This window comes from Ahaetulla prasina, chromosome 17 (genome assembly GCF_028640845.1).
Source record: "Ahaetulla prasina isolate Xishuangbanna chromosome 17, ASM2864084v1, whole genome shotgun sequence".
NCBI classification, from domain to species: domain Eukaryota; kingdom Metazoa; phylum Chordata; class Lepidosauria; order Squamata; family Colubridae; genus Ahaetulla; species Ahaetulla prasina.
The window spans coordinates 8,818,136-8,836,962 of NC_080555.1; the positions used below are offsets into that span (position 1 = coordinate 8,818,136).

At 46.9% G+C, this 18,827-nt stretch overlaps 1 protein-coding gene across 1 annotated transcript in view; it reads left to right on the top strand.

Moving 5' to 3' along the window:
* Positions 1–349: 349 nt before the first annotated feature.
* Positions 350–18,827, top strand: part of NRXN2 (neurexin 2) — a 531,073-nt gene continuing 512,595 nt past the window's right edge. The window contains exon 1 of the mRNA XM_058160639.1: positions 350–425. The gene's annotated coding sequence lies outside the window, so the exon portion shown is untranslated. The remainder of the gene's footprint in view (positions 426–18,827) is intronic.

An 18,827-nucleotide genomic window follows, 5' to 3' on the forward strand; every position in this document is an offset into this window, starting at 1 on the left:
GTTTCGCTGGAGGATGTGTTATCATCTTAGGTTTTATAAAAAGTCCCAAAGCCTCTTAGGAATCCCATTGTGTTTTTCTTATCTTTCCCCTTTAAACGTGCACACTACAATTTGGCTCTAATTCACTCCAGATGGTGTAGTGTGTGTGTGTTTGTGTGTCTACATGCTTGCTGGTCGATGTGTTTATTTATCGGTCTATCTGTTTCTATCTGGATGTTCCTTTTCTTTTTTCCAAAACTCTTCTCCCCCACCCCAGCCTTATTCCTGTTCTTTTTTCCCCTCCCCCACTCTGTTAATATAAAATATTTTTTACAAGACTGGCTGCCCGTTGTAGCTCATTAGAACATGTAAACAATGCTAAAAAGGGGAGAAAAAAAATCTCCCAGAAATATGACTTCCTCGATTCACAACTCTTCAGCCTAACAGTAAGTATTGGCCCAAATTAAATTTTACATGAATAATTTCTGGTCCTTGCAGCAGGAAAAATACCCAAGGTAAACCTTGGGTTGAATATGATTGATTTTTCTTCTCTCCCCTCTGGCCTTTTGAAATGAGATAATGGGATTTGCAATAGTATTTTTGTTGCTGTTGTTACTTGATGTCGTGGTGAGAGGGGGGGCGTGCTTTGCCTTTTTTTAAAAAAAAACATGGATCTGATTACAATCTTGCAAACTGGTTTTAAAAACCAATCTTATCAGGAAGGAGATATGCTAGTAGGGAGCCAGTTTGCCAGTTCTGCTGCCTGCCTCCCACCGATATTAAATGAATATTTCTGGCTCTATCAGGTGGAAAAAAAGGCCTCCCAAATCTAAGAATATGGATTAGAGCTAAGAATGCAGCAGTTTATCTAGGAATTTTAACGCGAAAGACACTTTTGGGCTTCTGAAAGTTTGTTCCTAAATCCCAACGGGTTATTTTCCTCTTGATCATTAAAATGATTCCCATTTTTCACCTGGGACAATTGAGGCCACCTGATAGATTTCATCTTCGCTAGCCTAACCCTGTATATACAGGTAGCCCTCAACTTTTTCCCTCTATAATTAGACCAGAATTTCTGTTACTAAGCAAGGCACTTGTTATGTGAGCCGGGCCTGATTTTATAGCCTTTTTTTTTTTGGTTATGGTTGTTAAGTGAATCTGGTTTTTCCCATTGACTTTGCTTGTTGGAAGCCAGCTGGGAAGGTTGCAGATAGAGATCACATGACCTCTGGACACTGCAATTATTGTAAATACATGCCAGTGGTCAAGCACCTCTTCGCGTTGTCATGGTGGTGTCATGTGACGTGTTGGGACTTTCCCCCCTTCGCTAAACCGGGCAGGGGCGTGGCCAGCATGTGACGCATCTGGAGTTTGATGGTCCTGAAGTACCTGCATTTTGCATCAAGGGGATGCTGCAGTGGACATAAGTGTGGGGACTGGTCAGTTACTTTTTCAATGCTGCTGTAATTTTGAATGGTCGCTAAACAAATGCTTGTAATTTGAACACTACTTGTAGGCTGGATGCATGTTAACTTTGTAGCTTGTTCAGTTCAGAATAGCAATAGCCCTTAGATTTATATACCGCTTCGCAGTGCTTTATAGCCCTCTCTAAGCGGTTTACAGAGTCGGCCTCTTGCCCCCCCCAAACAATCTGGGTCCTCATTTTACCCACCTCACAAGGATGGAAGGCTGAGTCAACCTTGAGCCAGTCAGAATCGAACTCCTGGCAGTGGGCAGAGTTAGCCTGCAATGCTGTATTCTAATCATTGGGGAGGGGGGGGAGGGAGGGAGGGAGGGAGGGAGAGAGAGAGAGAGAGAGAGAGAGAGAGAGGAAGGAAGGAAGGAAGGAAGGAAGGAAGGAAGGAAGGAAGGAAGGAAGGAAGGAAAAAAGAAAGGAAGAAAGAAAGAAAAAAGAGCAATAGCACTTATATACGGTTTCATGGTGCTTACAGCCCTCTCTAAGCTGTTTTCAGGGTCAGCCTCTTGCCCCCCAACAATTGGGTCCTCATTTTACCCACCTGGGAAGGACGGAAGGCGGAGTCAACCTTGAGCCTGGTGAGATTTGACCTGCCAAATTGCAGGCAGCCGGCAGTCAGCAGAAGTTAGCCTGCAGTACTGCGCTCTGACCACTGCGCCACTGTGGCTTACAGAATGCTACAAACGTCCATAAAAGAGTTCAATTCTGGAAACAGGTGTGGCCGGTTGTGTGAACCCAATGCATTACAGACAGTCCTCAACTTGCGGCCATTTGTTTAGTGACCGTTCAAAGTTACAAAAGCACTGAAAGAAGTGTGTTTTTCCACACTTATGACTATTGCGGCATCCCCATGACCACGCCATCAAAATTCGGAAGCTTGGCAACCGATTCATACTTATGACGGTCGCCGTGTCCCAAGGTCCTGCGAATCCCCCTGGCAGGCAAAAGCCAATACGGAAGCGAGATTCGCTTAACCACCGTGTTACTATTTTAACAAACTGAAGTGATTCACTTAGCAACCATGGCAGAGAAAGGTCATCAAATGGAGGAAAAACTCACAACAGCCGTCTCGCTTAGCCACAAAAATTTGGGGCTGCTTTTGCTGTTGTGTCTAACTCAGGGGTGAGTGAAATCCAGCAGGTTCTGACAGGTTCTGGAAAACCGGTAGCAAAAATTTTGAGCAGTTCGGAGAACCAGCAAATGCCACCTCTGGCTGGCCCCAGAGTGGGGTGGGAATGGGGATTTTGCAGTATCCTTCCCCCAGGAGTGGGGTGGGAATGGGGATTTTGCAGTATCCTTCCCCTGGCATTGAGAGAGAATGGGGATTTTGCAGTATCCTTCCCCCAGGAGTGGGGTGGGAATGAGGATTTTGCAGTATCCTTCCCCTGGCATTGAGAGGGAATGGAGATTTTGCAGGATCCTTCCCCTGCCACGCCCACTGAGCCACGCTCACAGAACCGGTAGTAAAAAAATGTGGATTTCACCCCTGCTCTAACTTAACCACTGTGGCGAGAAAGGTCATAAAATGGGGTGACCCTCATCTTTTGGGGCTCAGTTTTGGCAGCGCATGTGCTCAATAGTGCACAGCCTGCATTTATGCAGGTTGCATAAATGCATTTATGCATAAATGCATTTTGCATTTATGCAGCCGGCATCTATGCAGGTTGTGTCTTATGCAAAAGCTGGGAGGGGTGCATTTTTCTGAAGGGGGAAACCCCCCCCCCACCATAACCTGCTATCTGTGAGCAATATATTAATTAACCTGTGGGTTCCTTTTGCAACATCCGGGTCGAGGATGTTGTGTGAATCCAGCTCCCGTGGAGCAAGCAAAGGGTTTGGAGTATAAGCTTCTCTCCCAGGAGACACGGGCTGGATTTATATCCAGCCTAACGATCCCTGGAGCGCTTCCAGCTCTATGAGTGTTTCTGCCTGTTGGGGATGAGATGCTTTGCTGCGTCAGGAAATGGAAGCTAAGAATTCAAAGCATCGCTGTCATCCAAGCCAATATCCGAGATATTGACCGCCTCGGAGAAAACGGTCAAGCTCGAGCCGCTGGGAAGTTTGCAAATGCGGCAGGAGAAAGGGGTCAGGGGTCAGCCGTGCCTGTGTCCCACGGAAAGGACATCGAGTTTCGTTTCAGCTTTATGGCTAACGGCGTTTTGCAACCTCGGCACGTGGACTTCAACTCCCAGAATTCCCCAGCCAGCAGATCCAGAAAAAAAAATGCCAGACGTGCTGGCTAGGGAATTCTGGGAGTTGAAGTCCACACACCTTCAAGCTGCCAAAGCTGAGAAACGCTGGACGGGAGCCAAGTTTCTGCATTTGTCCTTCGGTTCTCGGGGGCTCCCTAAGCCCTTAAAAGCGTGAATGGCCTTATTTCTTTTCTTTTTCCCTTCTTTCTTTCCCTCCGTTTGTCTTCGGACTCCTGAGATAGTTCTCCATTTCCATTTTTTTTTTTTAAATTCTTTCTTGGCTTTTCAGGGCTGCATCAGGGCCCACCAAGGTTCAGGGGAAGGACCGCAGTGTGCCACCATGAAGGCAGATATTCACACATTGCGTGTGGTAGAATAGGATTATGGATTAATTTTTTTAAAAAAAATCTCATAAATTCATCTTCCAATTGATTTTTGGGTAGAAACGCATAGGCCATTGGTGGCTGCAATTCCACAGGTAGAGAATCTCTTATGATGCAACCTTGCTCTCCTTGGGGCGTGGAGCAAGATGGCTCCTCATAACGAATTTCCCCGAAAATAAGACACCCCCCCCCACAAATAAGCCCTCTCCCAAAAATAAGCCCTCCCCGGAAATATTTAAGTGCATGCGCAGCCGGTCCCCGCCATTTCCTCTGGTTAGGGTTAGGGAGATAGAGCTGGAAATCAGGGAAGACGGCAAGAGGATCCCCGTCTTGCTCTATGCACCCCAAAATAATAAGACCTCCCTGAAAATAAGGCCAAGTGCTTATTTTGGGGTTCAGAAAAATATAAGACAGGGTCTTATTTTCAGGGAAACATGGTGGCTATTAAGATGAAAAATGGACTGGACTCCCTCCGTCCTCATGAAACCTGTTCTAGCAACCCCTAATTTTAAACATTTTCTTTTCAAAACGATTATTATTCTTGAGCCCCTTAGAGGGGAGAGCCAGCCAACTCTGGCTGATCTGGTAAAGCTAAATTCTGGTTAGTCCTTGGATGGGGGACCCGCTTGGAAAGCTAAGATTGCCGATAAGACTGGAAAATTTGGAACATTTTATTGATTTAGATTTAAATTCAATTAAGATTTAAATTCAGTGAGATTTAGAACAGCATTGAGAGAAATAAGAATTATTCCTGTAAAAGCAAAGAGCAATAGCCACGCCAGGTTTATTCTCTATATAACCGTAGAACCCATTTGGGAACATCAAGCAATGAATTGAGTGTAAATGTTAGTAAGAAAAAGGTTAGCAATAGCAAAGTTATAAATCTATTAAGACAAGGACATTATTTGCTAACAACAAAATCTGGGCCAAAAAGCCAATAGCCAGGAAGCCATGATAACAGGCGTCCTGTTAAAATTAATCGTTTATTGCTAGCGTATAGCAACTATTCTCAAGGATGTAGAAATGATTGTGTAAGGCTGTGATGGCAAATCATATGTCACACGTGCCAGAGGTGGCACGCAGAGCCCTCTCTGTGCGCACGTGTGCCGTCACCAGCTACTCTTCTGGTTTCCGGTGCACACATGCACGGCAGCCAGCTGGTCTTCGTGGGTGCCGGAGCACTGGAAAACGGCCCAAAAAATGGCCGGAAAACGGTCAAAAAGCAGACATGCGCACCAGCCTTTGGCTTTCCGGTGCTCTGGCACGCACCGCACATACATGTACCTTCCGGTTTGGGTACTTGGTGCTGAAAAGGTTCAACATTGCTGGTGTAAAGGGATATAACCCTATAGGGGCCTCTGGTGGCTCAGACTGGTAAGACAGTCTGTTATTAACAGCAGCTGCTTGCAATTACTGCAGGTTCAAGTCCCACCAGGCCCAAGGTTGTCTCAGCCTTCCATCCTTTATAAGGTAGGTAAAATGAGGACCCAGATTGTTGGGGGCAATAAAAGTTGACTTTGTATATAATATACAAAAGGATGAAGACTATTGTTTGACATAGTGTAAACTGCCCTGAGTCTTCGGAGATGGGCGGGATATAAATGCAAATTAAAAAAATAAATAAAAAATAAGGCAGTGGTGGCAAACCTTTTACTTACCGAGTGCCGAACAGGAACGTGCCATCCGCGCTAACGCGCAGCTCCTCCCCATGTGCTGCGTGCGCAGCTGCACCATCTGTGCATGCGCACAGCTTTTGCGCATCAGCGCTGGCACGCACTGCGCACGCAATCCCACCACCTGCGCATGTGCACAGCTTTCGTGCGTGCAAGGCGTGCGCGCAAATGCTGTTTGCACGTGTGCGCCAGTCTTGCATGCATGCACAAAACGCACGCATGCGCAGGAGAGCTCCGAAGACAAACTGGGTCCCCTAAATTGCACGCATGTGCACCGGAGGCCTGGACACCAGATGGGGGGCGCATGCGCAGCTTCAGGTGAGCTTGGCAACGGCTCGCGTGCCCGGAAAAACAGCTCTGCGTGCCATAGGTTTGCCATCACGGCTATAAATGCGAACCCAAAAAGGGGCAGTTGTAGGGGAATGATCTTTCCTGTTTAGTGATTGAAGTTTCCTGTTGATTCAGTTTGAGAAATTCCAACCTCACAAGCATGTTGTGCAAAGCCCAGCTTTCCTTCTCGTATCCACAGACGCTTGTCAACCCAGGATGAAACGGACAGAGATAGAACATAGAATTATGGGGCTGGAAAGGGACCTTGGAGGTCTTCTAGACCAAGCCCTGCCCAAGGCAGGAATCATTACGTCACCCTAGTCCAATGGTTCTCTTGTTTATTTTTGAAAACCTTCAGTGATGAAGTACCCTGAACCTCTGGGAGGCAAGCTGTTCCATTGGTTAATTGTTTCAACAATTAATTTAATATTTTTTAATTTAAAAAAACTCACCCATTAAAAAAAAAATTGTGCATGCCATTGCCCTCAAAAAGTCACCTAATTATCTCCATGAGACATACAAGAGAGGTTTTATTTGTTATTTTATTTTATTTTAATATTACTGGCAGGTATACCTTGGGGGTGAATTGGAGTAGAGCTGCCCTGGGATACCCAGCTGGGCCACAGCTGGATATAAACCTGTGGAAAGGCTGCCTAGTGGGCGGAAGGCATTTGGGAAAGCCTGGAGGGTGGTGAAGATTTTGTGCAATTATTCAGCATGATTTTGTGCAGTTGTTGAGCCTGAGCGGCACCAGAGACACAGCATTTGACTCTCCTGCTTGGCATATCTGCAGTGATGTTTGTGTGTGTGTGTGTATGACTACCTGTATTTAAATCCCACTGTTACCAAGTGCTGCCAAGACTGACTTCCTACAGCCCCCTAAACGTGGGTTAACATACCGCCTGTCCGGCCCAACACATAAAAACATGGAGAATAAGTTAGCATGATCTTTGGCGCCACACCCTTTTTGTATTCAATGTCAGGGTTCCCACCACTCGTTGCACCACAAACAGCCCGATCCTGTTGGACCTCAGCTTTGCATGACTGTGTGAATGCAGGCATTAATTTTCATGCAGGTATATAGTGCGGACTGGAGAAGAGGTAAATTGTATGGAAGCTTTCAAGAAGAGACCGGACTGCCATCTGTCAGAAATGGGGCAAGGAGGGTCTCCTGCTTGGGCGTGGGGTTGGACTAGATGACCTACAGGGTCCCTTCCAACTCTGTTAATCTGTTAATCTAATCTAATGTTTCAGGAAGAAACGATCTTGAGAATTCAGGCATCTTGTAATCTCCTCCCAGGCTGTAAAAAAGTGGCCGTTTTTGTGGTACGGATACAAAAAGTCTTTAATTTTTCTTTTACCTTGCCAGTCCACGCTGAAAGAGTTTTAATTTCCAAACGCCTTTAAGAAGAAAAAATAGATAAAATGCTAGAAGCCGCTTTGGCAGCTGGTGGGTTTTGATGGAATATAGGTAGTCCTGAACTTACGACTGCAATTGAGCACAAAATTTATGTTGCTCAGCGATAAATTTGTGAATTGAAGTTTGAAGATTTATAGAATAGAATAGAACCGAACCGAACCAAACCAAACCAAACAGAACAGAATAGAATAGAGTTTTTTTTAAATGAATTTTTTGCACCATTTTACAGCTTTTCTTGCCAGAGTTGTTAAGTGAATCGCTGCGGGGGTTAGGTTAGTAGCACGGTTGTTAAGTGAATTTGGTCTCCCCATGGACTTTGCTTGTCAGAAGGTCTCAAAAGGGGATCATGTGACCCCGGGACGCTGCAACCCGTCGTAACTATGAGTCAGCTGTCAAGCATCCGAATATAAATCAGGTGACCGTAGGGATGCTGAAACGGTCCTGAGTCCCATTTGTAACTCAGAATGGTCACTAAGCGAACCGTTATAACTCGAGGACTACCTGTATTGTTCCTAGTCCATTCAATTCAATTCAACTCAGTTTTATTACAGTCGTAGACCAGAATCTTGTTCTTAGTCGTTTCCTCCCTTTGGCATTCTGCATTAACGTAACATAATAACAGAGTTGGAAGGGACCTTGGAGGTCTTCTAGTCCAACCCCCTGCCGAGGCAGGAAACCCTACACCATTTCAGACAAATGGCTATCCAACATTTTCTTAAAAATTTCCAGTGTTGGTGCATTCTCAACTTCTGCAGGGAAGTTGTTCCACTTATTGATTGTTCTAACTGTCAGGAAATTTCTCCTTCATTCTAAGTTGCTTCTCTCCTTGATCAGTTTCCACCCATTGCTTCTTGTCCTGCCTTCAGGTGCTTTGGAGAATAGCTTGACTCCCTCTTCTTTGTGGCAGCCCCTGAGATATTGGAAGACTGCTATCATGTCTCCCTTAGTCCTTCTTTTTATTAAACTAGACCTACCCAGTTCCTGCAACCGTTCTTCCTATGTTTTAGCCTCCAGTCCCCTAATCATCTTTGTTGCTCTTCTCTGTGCATTGTGCATCAGCCTCTCACCCAGAAATCCAGCATCACTGCCAGGTTTTTGCAGCATGAAGGGAGGGGTTCTCCCTCTCCCCCCCCACCCCGAAAATGGTGATCTAGCTAAAGTGCGTGAGGCGCCTTCCGCTGTTGGCCGTCAGCAGAGCCGAAAGCTCTGAAGCATTTTATTAAAACTGCCTTCCCCCCCCCCCTCCTTATTATCTCTCCCCTTTGTGCTTCTGTTGGCGGGTAATAACTAGCAATATTTTATTTATCCCCGATCCCATCAGGACAGGCTGAGATGTAATCGGAACAGACTCTGGTTTGAATTATTAAGAGACCGTGCAAGGTGTGGGGAGGGGGGAGGGGGGGGGGCGCAGAGTAGAGATCGTAATCGGCGGCACAGTTGCCTGGGCTGGTGTGAAAAAGACAAAAATCGGGCTTTGCGGCTGCGAAGGAGGCGGGAGGCAGGGTTGGCTTTGAACATCTGGCGGGAGGGGGCGGGCGCTGTTTCTTTAAGAGTTTGGAGCAGGGAGTAGTGGCAATAGCAATAGCACTTAGACTTATATACCACTTTACGGTGCTTTACAGCCCTCTCTGAACGGTTTACAGAGTCAGCCTCTTGCCCCCCAACAATCTGGGTCCTCGTTTTATTGAAGTTAGAAGGATGGAAGGCTGAGTCAGCCTTGAGCTGCTTGGGATCGGACTCCTGTCTGTGGGCAGAGTTTGCTTGCAATTCTGTGTTCTAAGCATATGGAAGGAAGGAGGGAGGGAAGGGAAGGGAAAGGAAGGAAGGAAGGAAGGAAGGAAGGAAGGAAGGAAGGAAGATAGCAATAGTAATTAGACATATACCGCTTCACAGTGTTTTCCAGCCCTCTCTAAGCGGTTTACAGAGTCAGCCTCTTGCCCCCAACAATCTGGGTCCTCATTTTACCCACCTGGGAAGGACGGAAGGCTGAGTCAACCTTGAGCCTGGTGAGGTTCAAACTCCTGACTGTGGGCTGAGTTAGCCTGCAATACTGCATTCTAACCATTGGGAAGGAAGGAAGGGAGGGAGGGAGGGAGGGAGGGAGGGAGGAAGGAAGGAAGGAAGGAAGGAAGCAATAGTAATTAGACATATACTGCTTCACAGTGTTTTCCAGCCCTCTCTAAGCGGTTTACAGAGTCAGCCTCTTGCCCCCAACAATCTGGGTCCTCATTTTACCCACCTGGGAAGGACGGAAGGCTGAGTCAACCTTGAGCCTGGTGAGGTTCAAACTCCTGACTGTGGGCAGAGTTAGCCTGCAATACTGCATTCTAACCACTGGGAAGGAAGGGAGGGAGGGAGGGAGGGAGGGAGGGAGGAAGGAAGGAAGGAAGGAAGGAAGGAAGGAAGGAAGGAAGGAAGGAAAAAAAAATAGCAATAGCTCTTATATACCTCTTCACAAGGCTTTCCAGCCCTCTCTAAGCGGTTTACAGGGTCAGTCTCTTGCCCCCAACAATCTGGGTCCTCATTTTACCCACCTCTGAAGGACGGAAGGCTGAGTCAGCGTTGAGTCTGGTGAGATTCGAACTGCCAAGCTGCTGGGGATCGGCAGTCAGCAGAAGTAGCCTGCAGTGCATTTTCTCCTTGCTGTGCTGCAAAAGGACGTGGTTGGTTGGAATTTAGGGGTCTCGACGGAGAACAGTTTGGGGGGGAAAAAAATCCGTTTGTGACTGTGTGATTGACGTCTAGGTGACCTTGACCTGCGAACCCCAGCCCATTCTAACCACAGCCACAGCTGAGTTGAGCAGTATGGTAATTGAGTAAATCAATATAACTAAATTAAAATATGGGCCTGGAGGGGTGTGGCCTTGCCCATATGGTTCTCTGTCCCTCATCTGGACTTCAGGAGAAACTTCCTAACAGTGAGGACAATTAACCAGTGGAACAGCTTGCCACCAGAAGTGGTGGGCGCTTCATCCCTGGATGTTTATAAGAAGACACTGGAGAGTCACTTGTCCGAAATGATTATAGTCCAGGGGACTGGACTAGAAGACCTCCAAGGCAGGGGTGAAATCTACTTACCTTCCTTACCGATTCGGAAGTGCGCGTGCCCCACACGCAACGCACATGTCACATGCGTGCGCTGGCCCTCTGCGGATGCACAAAACCTTTCCGCACATGCGCAGAGGGTTCAAAACACATTTCTTCCAGGTTAAAACCAGGAAGTAACGACAACCGGGCGGGTGGGCAGAGCCTCGCAATGCGATTGGTACCGGTTCTCCAAACCACCCGCCACGATCGCTACCGGATCGGGCGATCCAATCCGAACCAGGAGCATTTCACCCCTGCTCCAAGATCCCTTCCAGCTCTACTCTGATTCTGGCTGGCGTGCATGTGTACTTCTTTTCAGTGCCATTGTAACTCTGAACAGTCACTAAACGAACTGTTGTAAGTCGAGGACTACCCATATGAGCCAGCAGTGCGATGCTGCTGCTGCAGAAAAGCCCAATGCATCTATTTAAGTCTAGGTTCCAAAATATAGGGAGTTTATTTGGCTGGGGCCAGCCTCACTTCTTTAGAGAGGACTAGAAGAACACTCAAAAGGGACGCGGTGGCTCAGTGGCTAAGACACTGAGCTTGTCAATCGAAAGAGTCGGCAGTTCAGCGGTTCGAATCCCTTGTGCTGCCGCATAACGGGGTGAGCTCCCGTGACTTGTCCCAGCTTCTGCCAACCTAGCAGTTCGAAAGCAGGTAAAAAAAAATGCAAATAGAAAAATAGGGACCACGTTTGGTGGGAAGGGAAGAGCGTTCGGTGCGCCTTTGGTGTTGAGTCATGCCGGCCACATGACCACGGAGACATCTTCGGACAGCGCTGGCTCTTCGGCTTTGAAACGGAGATGAGCACCGCCCCCTAGAGTCGGGAACGAGTAGCACATATGTGCGAGGGGAACCTTTACCTTTTAGAAGAATGTTCAGAGAAGATCAGAGGACTAGAAAGCAAGACTTATGAGGAAAGGTGGAGGATCATTAGCAGTCTTGAAAAAAGACGATTAAAGAAGGACGTGCTAGCACCGTTCAAGGATATTGCACTGAAGAAGGTCAAATCCACTTTTTCCATTGTACCAAAAGGCAGGTCATGGGATAACAGGTTTTTAAAATGATAAGAAGGTAGATTTCAGTTAAATACTAGTAAAGACCTTCGGAGGAATGGACAGGATTCAACAGTAGAATTCATGACCGTGTGTATGTATGTGTGTGTGTGTAAGGGGGGAGGAGTTTCCTTCCCTGGATCTGTTTTTAACGTGGATTCTTGCCTTGAGCAGTGGGTTGGACTAGATGACCTTCGCTAACTTTTTCCACTTTCCTAGGATGGCCATAAATGCAAAGAAATGTGCTTGACTACCTCTTCCTTTTATCTTCTTCCTGGCAGCGAATCGGCTGCTTTCAAGCGAAGTCGGCTGCTTTCCAATGGTGCTTACCCTAAAATGGCAAATCTCGTACGTTTCATTTCTCTAGAATACCCAAAGCGAACCTAGCTGGTGCTCTGCTTTTCCAGCATCCAACGAGTTTCTCTACCTCTGTTTTATGGAATAATAGTAATAATAACCATCCCCAAAATGGGGGAGAAAGAGCTGGGGGGGGGCATACACGGAGTATTCGCCCCAGTCGCCATGGGGCAGCGTACGCCGAGCACAATTTTGACTGACTGACACTGAATTGCCTTCTTGCAGAGCTCGCCGGTCCTTGGCGAGCTGAGTTTGGTGTGTGACTTAGCATTGTGCAGCAACTACAGCGAAGCTTGTAATAACCGCCGGAGTGCGAGGGGGGGGGCTCCTCTCCTCTGTTGTTCTTGCACGGGGTGATCTGCTTTTGTGTGAATTTTGCTGAGCTCTGCGTTTATCTGTGAAGCTAATGCACGGTTTATTTGAAGAAGGCTCATCCCTCGGGTATCATAGCACCCACCAATCAGCAGCGGCTGGACCACTCCAGTAGCAACCCGCATCTCTCTCGCGCAAGCAATCGATGCAGCTGGAGGGGACCGGAGCTTCCGCAAAAAAAAAACGGGGGACGTTTCTCCCGAGCAGACAAGATTTACAAGCGAAGGGCTCCTGGTGGGAGGAGTCTTTGAGCTGGGTTCCTTTCTTGCCAATGTTTCATCATGACCCAAAGTAGGTAATTGGCAGCACAGGTGACATTACCTAGTTTGGGTCATGAAAGGCCTGCAAGAAAAAAAAAAACAACCCAGCTCAGAGAGCACTGATGGACACCACAGTCTTCCTTCTCTTCCTCCTCCCTCCCCTCTTCCTCCCCACCCCATCCTCCTCCTCTCGACTCTATTCCCTTTTAACACTGATGGTGTTACCTAGTTGGGTCATGAAAGGCCTGCAAGAAAAAACAACCCAGCTCAGAGAGCATCAAGGACACCACAGTCGTCCTCCTATTCTAGAATAGAATAGAATGGAATGAAATAGAACTGGGATAGAAAATAGAATAGAATAGAACCGTAATGGCGAAACTATGGGACGAGTGCCGGAAGTAGCACGCAGAGCTGTCTCTCCGGGCACGCCAGCCGCCGCCCGTCGTTCTTCCAGTTTCTGGCGTGTGTGCGTGCACGAAGACCAGCTGGCCTTCCAGTGTGCAAGAACACCGGAAACTGGAAGAGCAGCTCCCTGGTGCACATACTGGTCTTCGTGCGCGCATTTGTGCCAGAAGACCAGGTGACCGGTGTGCATGCGTACACCGGAACCTGGAAGCTCAGCGTCCCAACGCGTGCATGCGTGCCAGGGAAATGCTCTTTCAGTTTCCGGTGCTCACCTGCACATGCGCGCACGCTCCCGTTCCGGCAGGTTTGCCAACACTGGAATAGAATATAAAATATAGAGCAGTGATGGCTAAACCTTTTCCAGACCGAGCGCCCAAAGCGCACACGCGCCTGAACCCTCGGAATGCAATGCACACCCAACCTCTGTGCATGTGTCCCCCCCCACATGTGCACGTGGCCCCCTATATGCGCCCTGCCCCAGTGCATGGATGCAACCCCCCACGCACGCACATGCCTCCACTCAAGCACACATGCCCCCCCCCCGCACATGCACCACCCCTGCACATGCACGGCAGAGACCTGAAAACCAACTGGCCGGTGGGAGGGGCGTGCACATGCACAGCAGAGCTGAGCTGGGGCAACGGCTCACATGGCATCAGAGTGGGCGCTGCGGGCCCCCTCTGGCACACCATAGATTCGCCATCATGGTTATAGAGAACAGAATAGAATAGGAATAGGAATAGAATAGAATAGAATAGAATAGAATAGAATAGAATGCAGAATAGAATAGAATAGAATGCAGAATAGAAATAGAATAGAATAGAATAGAATAGAATAGAATGCAGAATAGAATAGAATAGAGTGCAGAATAGAAATAGAATAGAATAGAATAGAATTCTATTCTTTTTATTTGCGCAGGACTGGATTAGAATTTTAAATTTTAAATTTGGTTTTAATGGGGTTTTACTATTTTATTGTGGTTTTAATACTCGGCCGTATTTAATAAGTTTTTTAAATTGGGGTTTTAACTTGTATTTATATTTATGTTTTACTTGGCTGTAAACCGCCCTGAGTCCCTTGGGAGATAGGGCGGTATAAAAATATGATTAAATAAAATAAATAAATAAATAAATAAATAGAATAGAATAGAATAGAATAGAATAGAATAGAATAGAATAGAATAGAATGCAGAATAGAATAGAATAGCATGCAGAATAGAAATAGAATAGAATAGAAAAAATAGAATAGAATAGAATGCAGAATAGAATAGAATAGAATAGAATAGAATACAATACAATACAATACAATACAATACAATAGAAATAAGGAGAGGAAAAAGGAAAGAGGAAAGGGAAGGAAAGGAGGATGGGATGGGATGGGATATAACAGAATATTGGCTGAGGGTAATTAGAAACCTAAGAAATTTGTCTCTGGTGCAGAAGCTCTCAGTGTGCCTACAAAACAATAATCATCATCATCATAACGATGCCAGCAAGAAAAGGTAGTGGAACTTGGATAAAAGTAATGCAGCCATGCTACTCGGCTAAATATATTTACGCATAAGAGTATTTTTTTTTTATCTGGCACCGCCTTCTCAATCAGCCAGCCTGACCCATTGCAGATTCCATGACATAAAATCCAGCCCCCGCCACTGCCCCCCCCTCCTCGCCTGCAACCCCTGGGGGGCTGAGTTCAGCGTCCTCCCCACCTCTCCTCCTCCTTCCCAAGTTCCAGCACCACTGATTGGTACTGCAGAGTGTGGCACCAGTGGGAAATGATGATTAATGATGGAGTGACAGCACCCCCACCCCCAGTCTTCACTGAGTGCTGGGGAGTAGGTGGCAGAGTAATTGGTGCGGTCTCTTTCTGTGTGTATGTGTGTGTGTGTGTGTGTGCAAGCACGCATGTAATAAAGCTTAGGAATACAGTTAGTCCTCAATTTACAACCACAATTGAGATCAAAATTGATGTTGCTAAGCGAGACATTTGTTGAAATGACTTTTGCTCCATTTTACGACCTTCCAAGCCACAGTTGTTAGGAAAATCACGGCAGTTGTTAAGTTAGTCACATAGTTGTTAAGGGAATCTGGCGTCCCCATTGATCCAGCTGGCTTTCATGCCTAAGGCAGGACTAGAACTCACCATCTCCTGGTGATTGGCCCATAGTCAACCAACCGGCTTTCATGCCTAAGGCAGGACTAGAACTCACCATCTCCTGGTGATTGGCCCATAGTCAACCAACCGGCTTTCATGCCTAAGGCAGGACTAGAACTCACCATCTCCTGGTGATTGGCCCATAGTCACCCAACCGGCTTTCATGCCTAAGGCAGGACTAGAACTCACCATCTCCTGGTGATTGGCCCATAGTCACCCAACCGGCTTTCATGCCTAAGGCAGGACTAGAACTCACCATCTGGTGATTGGCCCATAGTCACCCAACCGGCTTTCATGCCTAAGGCAGGACTAGAACTCACCATCTCCTGGTGATTGGCCCATAGTCACCCAACCGGCTTTCATGCCTAAGGCAGGACTAGAACTCACCATCTCCTGGTGATTGGACCATAGTCACCCAACCGGCTTTCATGCCTAAGGCAGGACTAGAACTCACCATCTCCTGGTGATTGGACCATAGTCAACCAACCGGCTTTCATGCCTAAGGCAGGACTAGAACTCACCATCTCCTGGTGATTGGACCATAGTCAACCAACCGGCTTTCATGCCTAAGGCAGGACTAGAACTCACCATCTCCTGGTGATTGGCCCATAGTCACCCAACCGGCTTTCATGCCTAAGGCAGGACTAGAACTCACCATCTCCTGGTGATTGGCCCATAGTCACCCAACCGGCTTTCATGCCTAAGGCAGGACTAGAACTCACCATCTCCTGGTGATTGGCCCATAGTCAACCAACCGGCTTTCATGCCTAAGGCAGGACTAGAACTCATCATCTCCTGGTGATTGGCCCATAGTCAACCAACCAGCTTTCATGCCTAAGGCAGGACTAGAACTCACCATCTCCTGGTGATTGGCCCATAGTCACCCAACTGGCTTTCATGCCTAAGGCAGGACTAGAACTCACCATCTCCTGGTGATTGGCCCATAGTCACCCAACTGGCTTTCATGCCTAAGGCAGGACTAGAACTCACCATCTCCTGGTGATTGGACCATAGTCACCCAACCGGCTTTCATGCCTAAGAACTCGTCAGTATTTCTGTGCTAAGCAAGGCAGCTGTTAAGTGAGGCATGCCCAATTTTGTAGCCTTTTTTGCATGATAGTTAAAGGAATCACACGATTGTTTAGGGAATCCAGCTTTCCCCCATTGACTTTGCTTGTCAGAAGCCGATTGGTCAGAAGCACCATTGGCGATCACATGACCCTGGGAGATGGTAACCATTGTAAATACAGTTAGTCCTCAACGTACGACCACAATGGAGCCCAAAATTGACGTCGCTAAGTGAGACATTTGTTAAATGAGTTTTGCCCCGTTTTACAGCTTTTCTTGCCACGTTACATTAAGTCAATCACTGCAGTCGTTAAATTAGCAACACGGTTGTTAAGTGAAACAGGCTTCCCCATTAACATTTGTTTTGTCGCAAAAGGGGATCACAAGACCCAACTTTGAATGGCCACTAAATGAACTGCTGTAAGTCGAGAACTGCCTGTGCTCCGTGTTCAAAAGTGGCCATGGGGATGCTACCATGGTGAAAAACGGTCACTTCATAACGTCGAACGGTCACTAAGCAGACGGTTGTAAGTCGAGGACTCTGTATTCTAGCGCAGTGTTTCTCAACTTTGGCAGCTGGAAGACGTTTGGCCTTCTATTCCCAGAATTCCCCAGCCAGTTTTGAATTCTGGGAGTTGAAGTCCACACGTCTTCCAGCTGCCAAGGTTTTTACAGATTAACAGAGATGGAAGGGACCTTGCAGGTCATCTAGTCCAACCCCTCACCCAAGCAGGAGACCTTACACCATTTCTGACAGATTGCAGTCTAGTCTCTTCTTGAAAGCTTCCAGGGATGAAGCTCCCACAATTTCAGAATAACAAAATAATAATAGATTAACAGAATTGGAAGGGACCTTGTAGGTCATCTAGTCCAACCCCCTGCCCAAGCTGGAGACCCTGCACCGTTTGTGACAGAGGGCAGTCCAGTCTCCTCTTGAAAGCTTCCAGGGATGAAGCTCCCACAACTTCTGAAGGCAACTTCTGTTCCATCGGTTGATGGTTCTCACTGTCAGAAAATTCCTCCTTATTTCCAGGTTGAATCTCTCCTTGTTCAGTTTCCATCCATTATTCCTTGTCTGGCCTTCAAAGGTGCTTTGGAGAATAGCTTGACCCCCTTCCTCCTCTCGGTGCCAGCCCTTCAAATATTGGAAGATGTTATCATGTCTCCCCTGGTTCTTCTCTTCACTAGACTAGACTAGCTAGACTAGCTTCAGTAGACTTAATTCAGTTAAGTGGCTGTCCTTAAAAACCTCCGGTGACAGAGCACCCACAACATCTAGTGGCAAGCAGTCCCACTGGTTAATGGAATTTTCTGTCAGAAAATTCCTCCTTATTTCCAGGTTGAATCTCTCCTTGATCCATTTCCATCCATTGTTCCTTGTCTGGCCTTGGAAAATAGCTTGACCCCCTTCCTCCTCTCTGTGGCAGCCCCTCAAATATTGGAAGACTGCTGTCACACCTCCCCAGGTCCTTCTCTTCAGGTTGAGAAACAATGTTCTAACGTTCCCCACTGCACCCCTAATGGGAGGTGTGACCCCTCATTTCCCCACCCTCGGAGCCCCTTCCCCTCCCCTCCCCTCCCTCCCCTCCCTTCTCTTAACCTTCCGCTCCATACTGTAATGAGTGACCATAATGAGTATGCTGATCGATTATGTGGCTGCGCTAATCACTCTGCTTATTGCATTTAATGAGTTGTTGTTTTTTTTTGGCCACTGGATCTGCATTTTCTATTGTGGTCGCGTCTCCATAGAGACGTAGGGTTGTCTTGTCTTTGGGAGATCAGGGGTTCCAGGGTCACAAAAATAAAATAAAAATAAAAATAAAAACCAGAATCATACCTAGAGGTTTGCATGTGGACTTTTTTTTTTTTTTTTTGCAGGAAGGAAAATATATTGCATTTTGATGAAATCTGAAGGATTCATCAATGCCCTTTGATTTGCAAGGCTTGGCCTTTTGAAACCTTCTTTTCGCTTACAGCAATATTGGTGCAAAGCTTAACAAACGGGTCTTGTCTCCCTGGAAGTTGAAAGTTAGGATAATAGATGCTGTTACGGTGGTTGGTTGTTGTTGGTTTTTTTTGTTTTGTTTTATGGTACCTTTCGAAGGGACTGTATATTTTTAAACTGACTTACGAAAATAGAGTCCTGGAACCACTCAGAGTTGGCATCGATTGCCCCGGTGCACAAGCCCTGTAAATCAGTTGGCCGGTCAATTAATCAATCAGATTCAGGATAAATCATCTTCTAGTTCTGCCTACTCTGATGATTGTCTAGCTTGCAAAGCATTAGCCAAAATGGGAGCCTCCCATTTGATTGCCATTATTTTATTAAGGGCCGATATTTTTGTTATTTATAGGTGGCGGGTTCAAGAGGCATCCAGGAAAAATTACCTTTCTCCCTCTTGTGTCTCTTTTTTCACTTCACTCCTCTTCTTCTTTTTTTAAGTCTCTTCTCATTTAACAATCGTGCAAGGGGTGAAATGCTACCGGTTCGCACCGGTTCGGGAGAACCGGTAGTAAAAAAAAAAGCTGCTGGTTCATTCGAACCGGTATTTCCAACGATTAGCTGTGCAGATGAAATCGCCTGGCACAGGCGGTTCCCACCCCCCCCCACC